General features: G+C 34.9%; 1 protein-coding gene across 2 annotated transcripts in view; it reads right to left on the bottom strand.

Annotated features, from left to right (window-relative positions):
• Nucleotides 1-9,888, bottom strand: part of Ccapr2 (cardioacceleratory peptide receptor 2) — a 122,321-nt gene extending 112,433 nt beyond the window's left edge. For both annotated transcript variants that reach the window (XM_074174747.1, XM_074174748.1), the window contains exon 1: nucleotides 9,700-9,888. The gene's annotated coding sequence lies outside the window, so the exon portion shown is untranslated. The remainder of the gene's footprint in view (nucleotides 1-9,699) is intronic.
• Nucleotides 9,889-16,749: the final 6,861 nt, after the last annotated feature.

The raw sequence follows: 16,749 nt of genomic DNA, 5'->3' as shown, positions 1-16,749 counted from the left end.
ACGGAAAAAAATCGTCCAATGGGAGTAATTTTAAGCAATTACTCATCTAGTAATGATCCGTGTATTCAGAGATAGTTATTCTAACTAGCTATAAATCTACACTGAATTACCCTTTCAACATGAAGCGTGGGATGGATGTTATAAATTCAGTTGCATAATTTTTATCGCCTCGGTGATGAAGAACTTTTCCTGGAACTCCTATAGTCAATTTGATAATCTTCGTCAACTTGCAACTCAGAATTCTGAGATGAAAGTCAGAATTATACAAATCGAAAAAAATATTTTTGTGTGGCCCTTCTTGTATAATTCTGACTTTCATCTCAGAATTCTGAGTTACAAGTCAGAATTCTGACTTTCATCTCAGAATTCTGACGTGTATCTCAGAATTCTGACTTGCAACGCAGAATTCTGACTTGTATCTCAGAATTCTGACTTGCAACTCAGAATTCTGACGTGTATCTCAGAATTATGACTTGCAACGCAAAATTCTGACTTGTATCTCAGAATTCTGACTTGCAAGTCAGAATTCTGAACTCCTATAGTCAATTTGATAATCTTCGTCAACTTGCAACTCAGAATTCTGAGATGAAAGTCAGAATTATACAAATCGAAAAAAAATATTTTTGTGTGGCCCTTCTAGTATAATTCTGACTTTCATCTCAGAATTCTGAGTTACAAGTCAGAATTCTGACTTTCATCTCAGAATTCTGACGTGTATCCAGAATTCTGACTTGCAACGCAGAATTCTGACTTGTATCTCAGAATTCTGACTTGCAAGTCAGAATTCTGAGTTGCAAGTCAGAATTCTGAGTTACAAGTCAGAATTCTGACTTTCATCTCAGAATTCTGACGTGTATCTCAGAATTCTGACTTGCAACGCTGAATTCTGACTTGTATCTCAGAATTCTGACTTGTATCTCAGAATTCTGACTTGCAAGTCAGAATTCTGAGTTGCAAGTCAGAATTCTGACTTGCAACGCAGAATTCTGAGATGAAAGTCAGAATTATACAAATTGATAATAAATATTTTTTGTGTGGCCCTTCGACGCTTTCGCAGATTTCAAATCAATTTATATTATATTAGACAATGGAAGTCCGAACTGATGAAATACACCACAAAACATTGTCAACCACCTTCAAACAAACATATTCTGGTCATCGAAACTTCAAGGTACGAAAGAACACATCTTCCTTCTTGGTGGACGAAATATAGATGAATAGGTCATCAAAGTGATTCACAAGTTATCCTCTTCTATACCTGAGTCCATTGAAAATTTTTGTTTTGTCACATGGGTGGCTATATAGTCTTGGTTGCTGAGGCCATTTAATCAAAAAGAAGAAAAAGAAAAACTTCGATAATCTACTCTTTCGCAAAAAAATTCAGTAAATGCCACGATGTTTTAGATTCCGGTAGTTTTGTTTTCCATATTGTTATTAGTCATTCACTCAACATACAAACAAATTCACAGAACATTGAATTATTCATCGATACGTTTAGGTACAACGACAAACCCTGTACGTAAACGTGATGACTGATGCGATACTTCAGACTCGAAATGTAATTCAATAGAGTATCTTTACGGCAGCCCCAAGCAATTCGGCGGTAGAAAGGTCAAATTGGCGCTTCTCCCCAAGAATGGGTTCAGTTTGAATACATTTACAGTGACATATCTGCTTCAACCCTTCTGCTTGCTATCCCGAACTCATTACTTTGGATGGATTCATTTCCCTGGGACGAGGTCAATTTCTCTTCGGTGATAATGAGGAAAATTAGTTGAGGTATTCATTACTTTACCGATTACTTTGTGATGAGAAACATCTATAGCCGCACGTAAAAGGGATTGCTGGCGTGGCGACACATGCCGTGGCGACGGTCACCTTTGTTTTTTTAGGGGCAACACAAGCACTACAGCAGATTTGGATTCCAGGATGTCGGCTACGGAGGCATATCTTCACCGGCAGGATTGCATATATTGATGAGGATCTCTGTAGGACCTCTATTCATTGATCAAAAATTCAACAGGGGAACTGTATTTGAATATTCTAGAAACTACTGTTGGTCCTCTCATCACTGAAATCGTGATGAGAGGACCAACATACAACATGTTGTATTCCATGAGTGGAATACAACATCCATATCGAATGAATTCGATATGGATGTTGTATTTCACCAAGATGGAGCACCAACACATTACCCCAGACAAGTAGGAAACTATTTGGATACTACTTTTCCGGGGGTTGGATTGTCCGTCGAGGTCCTACAGAATGGCCAGCCGGCTCACCAGATTTGATACCTTTGGATTTTTATTATGCGGCTTTTTGAAACAAAAGGTGTACGAAACTGAACCTGCTTCAATAATGGATATACAGCAGAGAATAATAAATATTTGTAGAGATATTGACGTTACTGTGTTCGAAAATGTTCGGCGTGAGATTTTAGGAAATATTGGGATTGACAAAATTGATTTCTGAAGAAAATCTATCTAATTATTGACGAAAGTATGAAAACTGGTTTATTCAAATATATTTTTTATTCAATGCTAAAAAACAGCCAACATAATAATTTCGACCCATTTTAAAAAGCATGAATTCACAAGTTTTCATTTTTGAGTACCTTCATATAATACATAAAGTTCATTTTTGAGAAAGAAAGTTTCTGGCTTTCTACTACTCCATCTTGATACAAAAAAAAGTATGAGGGAATCTTTCAAAGAAAGGAAGGAAGTTATCAATTTGGAAATGAGTAACTTTAAACATGGATGTGTAGATCATGCAAAGAAGTAACTTTCAGACACAAACTGAAAGAGAGTCCTCCTGAAACAGCTACTTTCATATAAACATTGAATTACACGAAAGAAAAAACTTCTTTCGAAACAAATACTTCTATATGAACACTGAATTATACAGAAGATAATTTTCCCTACTCAGTTTGTATTTCAAACATTCGTTGTGGAATAAAAATCAGATATCATTCACATGAATTCTACTTTAAATGAATGGTAACAGATTGCACTTACATGGAACACTGTCATCCTCACAGATAAAACAAATCTGCAATTTTCCTTAAATTAATATTCCGAACATTCCCGTTTAGAAAACAAATTGAAAGATGACACTCTGCTTGAAAGAGTTGAAGAAAGTATTCCGACATATTTTTCATCGCCTATTTATAGCTACAATGAATGCCTAATTGGAGTAACTCACAGATCATTTCGTTCTCCATTCAGTCCTTTTTGATTTTCGGTATAAACTTGGCCATTTGAACTTTGTGAGACACAATATATCTTGCGGTTTTGTTCATAAACACACAAACCATTAACAACATCATTGGTTATTTATGAGCACTTAGATAAAACTTTGCTAAGAGTAATCAATTCGGGACGTCAACAGAAACATAAATTAGTCCTCAAACTGTGTTAAAGATGGAAGAACTCCCGAAATATACTGATTTATTCCAGTTCAAAAACAAGAGATCACTTTAGTACAGTGAAAAGCCATTACTGCAATAAATAACTGTTTTAATGGAAGACATTCGAAATAGTTATCCACCAAAGTTCAGTGACCATCAGCCTACCATGTCTATAAAAATGGTGTTTTCAGAGAACATGTAAGTGATGTAAAATATCACACCAAGTAATTGGTGTGATATTTGTAATTGGAAATCTATGTTAATGTATCAAATACTTATACAAACTTCTTCAATCCACTTTTCAAAGAGATCAAAAATGTCAACATAAACGTGGTCTTTCGAAGACATTTTTGTGGAAACGTCCAGGTCCGTAACTTTTTTAAACTTTCAACCTGTCACAATCTGAGAAATAAATGAATATGCATGGATTGAAATCATCTCAAATGTAATAAATTTCATTCTGAAAAGTTATTGTGTAATATAATTGATGATGAACGATTCTGTTTGTGTCAAAGCAAGTTTCCAGGTTTTTGGCCGTGGCTTGCAGGTTTTTATGACTGGCGTTTCGTCTACTACTGCGGTAGGCATTATAAAAGGTGAATGGGGTAACCAGATCTCATTATTGTCCATTGCTTCTTCTTTTCTATTGAAGTCATCCATAAAGAGAATGAGCCACTTAGACCTATCGTAAATGCGATAGCTTCACCAACCTATGAGCTGACCAAATACTTGACCAACCCTACTGCAGCCGTTTAAAGAAAAAAAACACTTTTTCGAGATATGCAGTTAGGTCCGGGAGACATAATAGTGAGCGATACGGATAATTGGCGAAGTATTCCCAGCAGATATGACCACCCTCTTGGCTCAGTTTTATCATCAACTTATTTCCAGTGGAATAGTGTTTTTACGAACAAACGAATGGATTAGTTCAAGTAAACGATATAGTGCAACCTAACTTCCAACAGCTCGTTATTCAATAATCATTTCTGAGTATATGAGAATCTCAATAACTTTACAAACACTTCACCAACTTTCTTCGAGAGCTTCTGATGATTCCTCTTCCATATTATCTGTTTCACTATCACTGTCGTCGTTTAAATCAATAATGAATTCATTTCCACTATTAATATGATAGTGTTCAATCTTCATATAGTCTTTTTCTACAAAAATTACTTTTTTAATCTTTTTCTGCCAGTCTTCTTCGGTAATATTAGATACCCCTTCTTCAATTAGCTTTATTATCTTCTTATGAAATTTTGGAAAATTATTATTAGGCCAGATGCTTTATTTCAATTTTCCCCAAATCAACTCGATGAGATTGAAAACACAAAAATAGGGGAAAGTCTCAGTATGATGTATCAGTATCAGTATCGAATATTGACGACTTTGTTTCCATTTTAAATAATAGATGTCCATCAATAAAATTCACGTATGAGTTAGAAAATAAGGGACGACTACCATTTCTTGACGTTTTGGTAATGAGGAGCCAATATAGAGGGTTATAATACGATATATTTAGAGAAGAAACAAGCACGTACAGGTATATTCCTGACAGTTCACATCACTGTGGACAGCACAAACGTGCTGTGTGGAATTTTTTAGTGCATCGTCTTTTGACTTTCCCTCTAACACATGATAGGTTCACAAAAAAAAGACGTACAATACAGGAAATAGCAGCCACTAACGGTTTCTCGAGGGGTATTGTAGATGACATAATAAGGAAGAAGAAGTTTAGGTTCAAAATGAACGAAGTCTCGACTTTCAGAAAGGACAAAAACCAAGATAAATACATCTCAGTTCCATACCACCAATATACGAGGAACTTTGGAAAGATTTTCAAGGAACTAGGTATGAAGGTGGTTTTTAAAACAAGTCATACACTACAGAGCCTTTTGGGAAGTCCAAAAGACAAAGTCAAGAATTCGGAAAAGTCTGGAATTTACGAAATTGAATGTAAGAACTGCGATGAAAAATATTATGGACAGACAAAAAGATCTATTAAAGTAAGATGTAAGGAACACATGGCACACTTAAAATTTGGAAGACCTGAAAAATCAGCAGTCGCCCATCATATTTTGCAACAAAACTATTCCATAGACTTCAGTTCGTTAAGATTAGTTGGACAAGTTGACAACAACAGGCAACTAGATGCCTATGAGAGTGTAGAAATGAGTAAACACAATAATATTATGAATAACGATGACGGACCTATACCAAAGAGCATACTATATAGCTTGTTGAAATAAAATAATGTTGTTGGGTTTACTGATTACTACTACATAAGGACACATTGCAAAAATGAATTCGGATAGGTAATATTGTGAAATTAATTTTTATATAGCTGAAAATTGTTTTATAATTGTGAAATAATAGATAAGGCAAAATCTTCCTCTTTGAAGATGATCACTTGGTGATCGAAACACGAGTCGAGGTGTTAAAATAACGATTTGGTGTTGGGAAAAAATTCCAGTAATATACAAGAAAAATTGTCGCTTAGGACAAACCGACAAATCAGCTTCGAGGATTCTGTCTATCAACAACGTGTATTCATACGAATTTTGGACATATCGTCTGATATCTAAGAATCTGTTGTTAAAAGACAGTCGTTGCCTGAACATGGTGATGACTTTATAGAACTATCGAGATGAAATTTCAAACAGGATATTTCAAAGAAAAGATTTCTCCAAAGCCAAATATTTGTTTTTATCAATTCTTGCAATATATAAACAGTCCCTCCACAGCGTACATCGTTCCGGTTATGAGGGAAGAAAATGTTCAATCTGGAAAATCTCTCTCGAAATGTCTGTTATTTCAAATAAAGGGCACTTTATTAAGTCGGCTCCGATCCCTAACCCATATATCTCTTCAGGCTGAATTGGAGATATTTTGATAGAAAATAACAAAGGAAGAAATGATAATTTCATTTAGAGAGCTGAATTCTGGGGTAACTTCGTTAAAACTTTTTTTTACGGACTTCTAGTTTTTTTATGAATTGTAATAGCCACTATAATTCAGCCATTTTTCATCGATCTTTCTCATACAAAGATTTGGGTTTAATCATCTTTTTTTACACCTCCCACAATCTCAAAAATTTGAAAATCCACTGGAAAATCCCATATCGGTCAGTAAACTGTCGTATCCATAAGTTTGGCCCACAAATTGGAAAAATCAATTGAAGAAATGGAATTTCAAACTCAGTTTTTCAATGGTCGACAAAGCTGTTTTTCTTTCGTTACAAGACGTTTCGAAAAACAATATTTTTCCGTTTTCAAAACACTTGAAAACGGAAAAAATACTTCCGTTTGCACTTGAAAACTCCCGCTTCAATTGTAGAGCAGTATTTTTTGATATATGTATCAACTCAGGTGAGAGTTTTTAAGAGGAAGTATTCTAAAAACACTTTATTGTGTGATTTTCACTAGACAGTTTTACAAAAACGTAACACGTGTTTCCCCATACAATGTCTTCCTCTTGCTACACATTAAATGCTATATATATATATATATATATATATATATATATATATATATATATATATATATATATATATATATATATATATATATATATATATATATATATATATATATATATATATAAATAGGAAAGTTATTGAGTGTCTTGATATAGAAAGAGAAGTTAATATCGGACATAGCACTCATGAAAGTGGCAAACCATAGACACGTGTTTCGGGCTTTTGGCCCATCATCAGTATGGTGCAGTAAAGTGTGAGGATGGGCAACACTTGGTTACCAAAAGATAGAAATACAAATGCACGGAGCCAAAAGCCCGAAACACGTGTCTATGGTTTGCCACTTTCATGAGTGCTATGTCCGATATTAACTTCTCTTTCTATATCAAGACACTCAATAATTTTCCTATTTGTATAATTTCCTGGACCCGGATGTCACGCAGGTAGCTGTAACTGCCTCCGTGGTGATTTTGATAGTTTTCTTGTAAACACAAGATCTATCATCTGAAACCACAAATGTGCGGTTGGCTCCTGTTGGTGGCTCCGTGCATTTGTATTTCTATCTTTTGGTAACCAAGTGTTGCCCATCCTCACACTTGACTGCACCATACTGATGATGGGCCAAAAGCCCGAAACACGTGTCTATGGTTTGCCACTTTCATGAGTGCTATGTCCGATATTAACTTCTCTTTCTATATCAAGACACTCAATAACTTTCCTATTTGTATAATTTCCTGGACCCGGATGTCACGCAGGTAGCTGTAACTGCCTCCGTGGTGATTTTGATAGTTTTCTTGTAAACACAAGATCTATCATCTGAAACCACAAATGTGCGGTTGGCTCCTGTTGGTGGCTCCGTGCATTTGTATTTCTATCTTTTGGTAACCAAGTGTTGCCCATCCTCACACTTGACTGCACCATACTGATGATGGGCCAAAAGCCCGAAACACGTGTCTATGGTTTGCCACTTTCATGAGTGCTATGTCCGATATTAACTTCTCTTTCTATATATATATATATATATATATATATATATATATATATATATATATCTCATTCTACAATTTGAAGTACCTGAATTTCAAGTACCTGATTTTTTACCTAAGCTTATGTTCCATTTTCCACATTTGAAAACATATTCAGTAACGGAGAGTTATTTAATTCTAATTGATCATTTAATAAATTACCAGAATTCATGAATCTATTGACTTCTAAACATTCTAGAAGATTGAGTTTCAAACTTTTCCATTTTCATTTGAATGCATTACGTCGTATTCATGATCAAACCCATGCCTTTTTGCTAAAAGGTGGTTTGCAAATGTTAAATTGGTCTTTCTATTTACAAAACTACTTCTCTGTTCTTTAATTCTTTGGGAAAATGTTCTTCTTGTTTGGCCAATATACAGTTTTGGACAAGAGCCACAAGTCAGCTTATATATTTCTGATCTATCCGACACCGAAGTTTTGTCTTTATTGTTTTTAATAAATTTACATAGATTAGGTATTATTCGTTTTGTAAGCTACGTTTACGTCTTCTTTCATCCACAAACCATCGTACACGAATATAATCATACATAATTCCTCCACACATTCCGTTGAAGATCATTTTTGATGATGTCTAGTTCCTTCTCGAGACCTTCCTTCGTATTACAGAGCCTAAAAGCACGGTCTAATAGAGTCTTGATGATTCCTCTTTTAGTCGATTGATGATGGTTGGATTCGTGGTTCAAATACTGTCCCGTATGAGTGGGTTTTCGGTATACAGATGTTTCCCACTTAGTGTCGGTCCTCTTCACCAAAACGTCTATGAATGGCAATTCGTTATGGATTTTCTTCTCCATTATAAAATTGATGGAAGGTCTCACGCTGTTGATGTGTTTCAGAAAGGCGTCTAGTTCAGTATTCCCATGGTTCCATATTATGAAGGTGTCGTCAACATAGCTCAACCAGACTCGAAATTTCTTGTGGGCTTCTTCAATGGCCAGAGTTTCAAACCACTCGATATATATGTTGACTATGACTGGTGAAAGTGGCGATCCCATTGGCAATGGGATCGCCACTAACGCTAACACTCACTAACACATAACTTGCTTTCAACTTATTTTGAAGAATTCTGTATATATAAATCTCAAATCCATAACCAGTTAACAAGAGCGAATAGCTCCCAAAAATTCCACCTTCCTCGAACTAATTTGACTAGTACGATGAAGTCTTTATTTTATAAAGGTTTGAATAAGTGTAACAAACTCTCCTTTCGTTGACAGATTCAATAAATTTTTTCCAATTCAAAAAAAACTCATGAACTATATAAAATATCATCCTTGATTTGCTTTTTTTTATTTGGTAATATATTTATTTTGTATATCATCATGTTGAAACCATTTTGGAATCATTAAAAAAGGGTTTTTATAATTTTTTTTTCTTCTATCATATCATAATTTTTGTTATTTATATATTTTTAAAATAATGTATGTATATTAGGATGTCCTGAAGAAATCAATAAATATTATTATTATTTTATTTACTTATCTAGTTTTTATTATTCGTTCTCTCAGAACATTCACAAGAAAGAAGAAATAAGGAAATCACGGAATTAAAATTTTTTTGAACGAGAGGAAAATTATTTATCGATATATGAAAGCACTCTAAAAAATTTTTCAAAAATAATAGATTGTGAATATATCAGTACTCAAACTGATATCCGTTGAATTCTCACAATAAAAAATAATAGAATAAATATTTTTTCATTCAATATTCAAAAAATGTTCCTTCTACAGTCTAAAAATCGTGCAAAACGAGTAATAATCAAAGTAATTACCTACATCCCGCGCTTTCTAATATCAAAAAACTTGCAGAAAAGTTCTCGAAAGCTCGTGAACTCTTCACAAACTCATTTGTCAACAACGCACGGTAAGCAGGAACGAAAAATCCCGACTGTCAGATTTTCGACAGTATTTTTATCAGGAGCGCGTGCGGAATCTTCTGCCGTCCGCGCGAGTCTTTTGATTCTCAGGCCAAACGAAACACTGAGAGACCGCGCTCGATTTAACTCAGCAATCCGCGCACCGCCCCCTAGCGCGGCTAACTCGATGTCCCGAAAATTATAAATAAGTTGTCTTCGGCTAACTATGATATATTAGGTCTTTAATTTCGATGAGAATCCAGGTTGGGTTTCGCGAGATGAGCAATTAGGCGCACTTAGCGCCGGGCTTCGCTTTGATGTCGGAGAGTAGCAAAGTTTCATTGCCTATGAAGCTAGTTTACGCGTACTTTCTTCACTGGATGACAAGAATTGGTTCTTTGTAAGTTTTCCGCCCACGCAAACTCGAATTTATCACTTCATCATATAAATTAAACTCCCCCGCCATGTCTCTACATCTGTCTGTTCGTTTGTCTATCAGTCTATCTGAACGCGATAAACTCGAAGACTATCAAACGGATTTTCATGCGGTTTTCACCAATGGCGAAGAAAGTTTAATGTTTGCCATGGCATAAGTCTATCTGTATCTACAGTCGATCGTGATCGACTGGCAGAGTACCTTGACTGAAACTGATCCATTATAGAATAGAATAGAATAGAATAGAATAGAATAGAATATTTATTTACCAATATTTGATACAATAGTGTATATTTGGCACGTCACTTAAATATCACACACAAATAAATATCACAAATGTCACAAATAAATGTAAAGTCATGTAACAAAATGAATAAAAACTGAATCATCACATTTTCACACATGAACATATTTACAAATATGATTGTATAATATAACTTTTACTTGTCAATTTCACAAAAAAACAGGTATATATGGGATAAAACAAAATACTTACACTACACAAAAAGTTTACACAATGAGGAAATAATTTAGATTCCTCATTCCTCCTATTTTCCCTTTGACAGGTCATTTATTTCTATTTATAAACTCATCTATACTATAAAAAGCATTCAGCATCAAATATTTTTTTATTTCATTTTTAAATGAAGATAACGTCATTTCTTTCATAGGCTGAGGAACACAGATGTACAAAATAATACAGTTATAGTATAGAGAGTTTTTGAATGCAGCTGTTTTATGCCCAGGTATCGACAATAATTTTTTATGTCGTGTATCGTACATGTGCCTTTCCGCAGAGGTATTGAAGGAAAGTATATTAGTTTTCGCGTACACCAGACATTTATATATGTAAATGCTAGGTACCGTAAAAATATTATTATTTATAAAAGTTTCTTTACAGCTATCTAAGAGATTTATATTGAAAATCAGTCTCAGTAATCTTTTCTGAGCAACAAAGACGCGCTGTAAACGACTCGATCGTCCCCAGGTTAATATATTCAATGAAATATGTGAATAAGCTAATGCATAGTACACACTTACAAGACCCTGTTTGGCAATTGTGTCTTTAAGCTGTAAAATGGCAAAATAAGCTTTATTAAGCAGCTTGCAGACGTGGTCAATGTGTGGTTCCCATGTTAACTTGCTGTCTATAAAGGTGCCAAGGAACTTAGTTGTTTCAGATAGAGCAAAATTACAGCCAGGTGTTAATGGCCTCCTAAGGTTAAAGTTCATAAAAACCGTTTTCCCATGGTTTAAAATAAGTTTATTTCTTTGACACCACGCATACACTTCGTCAAGCGTTACCTAAGTTTTGTGGTAAAGTTCCTCCTCAGTAACACTCAACACAGTAACAGTGGTATCGTCAGCAGACAAAGTGGTGGCACCATATTGAATATGATTTGGTAAATCATTAACATAAATTAAAAAGAGTAGTGGGCCTAAAATAGAGCCTTGTGGAACACCGAGAGTTACGTCATGCATGTCTGATTGGCATTCATTACATTTTACAATTAGTTTTCTATTTTCCATGTAGGAATTGATATAGCTTAGGAGACATCCTCTTATTCCGATATTATATAATTTTTTAGACAGTATGTTCCTGTCCACTGAATCAAAAGCTTTCGATAGGTCAAAAAATAGAGTTAAAACATATTTGCCATCATCTAGCTCTTTATATACATTTTTGAAAAAATGTGCGGATGCTGTCTCTATTGATTTTGATGGCCTGAATCCATGCTGACAATCTGTAAAAATTTTGTTCCCTTCAATATATGCTAAAATGCGGCAGTAGAGAATTTTTTCTATAATTTTTGAAAATGCACTTAGCAAGGATATTTGTCTAAAATTTTCTACTTCACTCATGCGGCCTTTTTTGAAAATAGGGATTATACAAGCTATTTTGAGAAGATCAGGAAACTCTCCGCTAAGAAATGACTGATTTATGAGGTGCAGCAGTGGGTCTATGATGTTATTGCAAATATTTTTTATGATGTGAGTAGTGAAACCGTCCAAACCAGCCGACTTTTCATTTTTAAGATTGCTTATAACAGTTGCTAATTCATTTTACTCACTGGATAAAAAAATATGGAATTTATCTTATGTTCAGACAAAGTACAGGGCAAAGATAAGTTATATCCGAAATTTTCGGCGATATGATCAGGCACAACGCTAGAAAAATAGGATATATATTCTTTCCATAATAAATTAACTTATGTATTTAACAAGTCTTTTCCTAATCAAAATATTAAAATTGCGTTTAACGCAAATGATCAACTTTCCTGACTCGATAAGGCTTGAATTTTTTTTCTTTAAAATTTTCCGTACAAACGTAGTGGATATGGCCGAATTATGAGCAATTTCCTCAGAGATACTTCCTTGTTTGTTTTATTTTCCATGAATCCTGAACCAAATTAGTGTCACTTTATCATTATTGTGAATCTTCTTTGAACTCACCTAAAACGCCGATTTCATTATCGCCACCTCATTCAATAACCGTACGTTTTCTTTTGGAGGGTTTTTCAAAAGATCCATAATTCCGTAAAATATTTTCGATTCGTTGAAAATATCTATGATTAGGTTGTCGTCGTTCATGATACAATTCCTGATACATTGTCAGAAATTTCGCAGCATTCCTCAAACATCTCGAAGATACAAAAAACATATCCACTTTTTCGAAATTGGAAAAATTCATGTTTCTCCCTTAAAATCGCTCAACGAATTGAATAACTTTTATTTTGTGTGTGACAATTAACTTGACATTCACATTCATGTATTTCATGGCTTACTTCAAAAAAAGAAATTATCGCTTATCATGTTTTTTCGTGAAAAACATCTATGACTTTTTTAATACAGTATTTTTTTCAGTTAATTTTTTTTGATATCCTCCTTTTCTGAACAGAAATTTTTGGGTAGCTACAAATTTTTTCAAAAGACATTTGGAAATTATGAATGGCTTGGTATTGATACAGAGACTATTGGTCTCTCTTTTTCAAGACGAGCCTGACAGAAATTTAGTTGGATTTCAGTGAATACAAATATTTATAATCTCAATGAACGACATTATCGACAGGAGAACTCTGGATTTCAGTAACATTCGGAAATTCAAGCTCTTAATAAAAAATGATAGTGATGATGTGGTTTCGGGAAGAAACGTCGGGAAATATACATGTTGTGATATATCAACGAATTTGTAATTTTAATGACTACGAAAATTTATAAAACAATATACAGGTCCGTATTTAAAAAATATATTGATGATGAATGAACGAAACTTTGCATTGAAAAATGAGTTCACCAAGATAAAGCACATGAAATAAAGCAAAAAGTTTCTTTGTCATTTTTTGATATTATCGAAAATGGAGGCAATAGAGCAAACAAATAAAATCTGTCATTTTCAGTTTCTTGCAAACTGTTGATGATTTTTTGGATCTGAAAATACCATTGTGTTGCATCCCTGAAAAGGAAACTTTTGTTCCAGAATCAACTCATTTCAGACAATATTTGCAGTATTCACTCCATCCCAGAAATAACGTTGTAGCTTTGATGTAATGATGTATAAATAATTTACTTCTTAATGCAAAATAAACTTCAACGGTATTTCAGATCTCACCAACGTTCAAGAAATAACACATATGGATATTTCAAAGTTAAAACAAATTAACGAAAATCAACTTCAACTTTGATCAACGAAGAATCTGTGAATGTTTGGTTTAACCACTTTTTTCTTGTGTTGTGTTTCGAATATAAAACATGAAAGTGAATAAATGGTTTGTTGGAAAACAGAAAACAAACCGATTCATTAAATATTGACAATCGTGCAGACACCATACAAATCAAGTCATTGACATCTGAAACATTGTTTTAAAATAATCAAGTTATTCCCAAGCATATCAAGTTCTACCACGGTAGGTGACTTTATAACAATAGGGTTGAAATATTTGAAGAAATATCTTGATTGAGAGACTGCATAGCCAGTGATTTTTAGTGAATAGGAGAGTTTCCTAAAAATACTAAAAAATGTTGTGAGAAAAAAATACAGAAGTAGAAATAAATTGAGTACATACACACATTCAATTCAAACTCACCCAAACCAATTAGTATGGTATTGCAGAACATTGTTGTGGAGTAAATTATTTGTCTTTCCTTATTGAGAATCTATTCCAAGATTTATTTATGGATATTTAACTGCGCTATCCCAGTTCAAAATGTATGTATTATTTTTTGCTGACAATATTTCTTGAAGTTCGTTGTAGTATTAGTTGAAGTCTGAGATGTAGAGTAGCAACTATCGTCTCGAATTACTTGACAAAGAACTTCATGAATTCCAGCAACTCGTCGGGTTCTTTTGGTGAATAGAGACGTTTTTCTGCATTCTGTATTTCATCCCCAACAATATATAGAGGAATAAGCAGCCCACATATTATGTTATATATTGGGCAAAAAAACCTGAATATATATAGTGAAATAAAAAACAAGTAGAAATGGAACGATTGAACAAAAATGAAAATAAAACAAAAAGTTAAGAGATTTCCAAGTTATTTCACGACGTTTCGATTGTTAGTATCTACAATCGTCTTCGGGTGATGACTGGACTGATTCCTCGGAGAGATGACTATTCATAGGTCGTTCGAGTACTTTCACTTATCCCCGCTTTCCATTTTTTCCGCTTCACCGGTTTGATGAGAGATGGCTGTTTGGCGGGAGTTAGCCACTTTTCGCTAGTAGATGCACAACACTGGTTCTGTGGCACAGCCAATTCAACTAACAGAAACAAGGTATAACGGTCGAAAACACACGCAAAACGATCGGAAACACAAGAAAAACGATCGAAGACGCATGTGAAACGATCCAAAAAAACGCAAAACGATCGAAAACACAAGAAAAACGATCGAAAACACAAGAAAAACGATCGAAGATGCACGCAAAACGATCGAAGACGCACGAAAAACGATCGTTTTTCGTGTGTCGATCGAAAACACACGAAAAACGATCGTTTTTCGATCGTTTTGCGTGCGTCTTCGATCGTTTTGCGTACGTCTTCGATCGTTTTTCTTGTGTTTCCGATCGTTTTGCGTGTGTTTTCGACCGTTATACCTTGCTTCTGTTAGTCAAATTGGCTGTGCCATAGAACCGGTGTTGTTCATCTACTTTCGCTTGATAATGGGTATCTCTACGCTAACTTGGCTGAATACATTGTTGGACAACATGTATGCGGCTTCTTTGAATTTTCTCCTGAACCAGTGTTCCTCCCTGTGTATGATCTCAGCTTGGGACCACTCGATGTTGTGTTGATGGGTCCAAACATGCTCTGCTATTCCTCATTTGCTGGTTTCCCCTCGTTGAGTGTGTTTCTTGTGCTCGGCAATGCAAACATTCGATGGCCTCTTAGTTTCACCGATATAGGATTTTCCGCACTCACAGGGTATCCGGTAAATGCAATTCTTGGAATCGCAGTCCGCGTTTGGAGGCCTGGTTACGTGAGGTTGCTGAGGATAGTGTTTCCAGATCTGAAGCAGGTTCTGATGTCGTACTTGGATCCAATTCTTCTTATCCTTTCCGATAATCCCCTGATGTAGGAGAGTGCAAGCACTGGTTGTGATGGCTTCTCTTCCTTGCGAGGCTCCTGCTGTCTTTCAGCCAAAATCTGTTCCACCACCGCTTTGGAGAAGCCATTCCATTGAAGATCAATTTTGATGATGTCTAGTTCCTTCTCGAGACCTTCCTTCGAATTACAGAGCCCGAAATCACGATCTAATAGAGTCTTGTTGATTCCTCTTTTAGTCGATTCATGGTGGTTGGAGTCGTGGTTCAGATACTGTCCCGTATGGGTGGGTTTTCGGTATACAGATGTTTCTCACTTAGTGTCGGTCCTCTTCACCAATACGTCTTAGAATGGTAATTCGTTGTGGAAGGTCTTACGCTGTTGATGTGTTTCAGGAAGGCGTCTAGTTCAGTATTCCTATGGTTTCATATTACGAAGGTGTCGTCAACGTATATCAATCAGACACGAGATTTCTTGTAGGCTTCTCCAATGGCCAAAGTTCCAAATCACTCCATATATATGATGGCTACCAATTTGGGAAGCAATCTAGAAAACCATTCAAAGCCAGTATCAATAAACCAGCTTATAGACCCGGAGAATATATACATTTCGATGGAAAGATGCCTCGTACAACCATTGGTGAAGCTGATTACTTCGTTCTGTTTAAAGATGAGTACACCTCATGTCGCTGGGTGTATTTCATAAAACATAAAAGTGTCAGAGCTATGCTTGCAAATACTGAATTATATCAGACGAACTCTAGGCTGAAGTAGTCAACACATCAGTTTACACTTTGAACCGTCGACTTTGTAAGAAAACAGGCAATGAAACACCATACGAAAAATGGTCAGGAATAGCGTTAGAGATAAGTCATATGAAGAAATTTGGAATTGAGGCATATGCACACATTCCTAACAGAAATGAAAGAAAATTACATTTGTTGGATATGATGGTTACAGTTCTAATTATAAACTTCTTGATGTTAACT

The sequence above is a fragment of the Leptinotarsa decemlineata genome, unplaced genomic scaffold, assembly GCF_025532065.1.
Source record: "Leptinotarsa decemlineata unplaced genomic scaffold, Ldec_3_MD MMD2_tig00000882_RagTag_RagTag, whole genome shotgun sequence".
In the NCBI taxonomy this organism is placed as follows: domain Eukaryota; kingdom Metazoa; phylum Arthropoda; class Insecta; order Coleoptera; family Chrysomelidae; genus Leptinotarsa; species Leptinotarsa decemlineata.
This window is presented reverse-complemented; position numbering and strand designations above follow the sequence as displayed.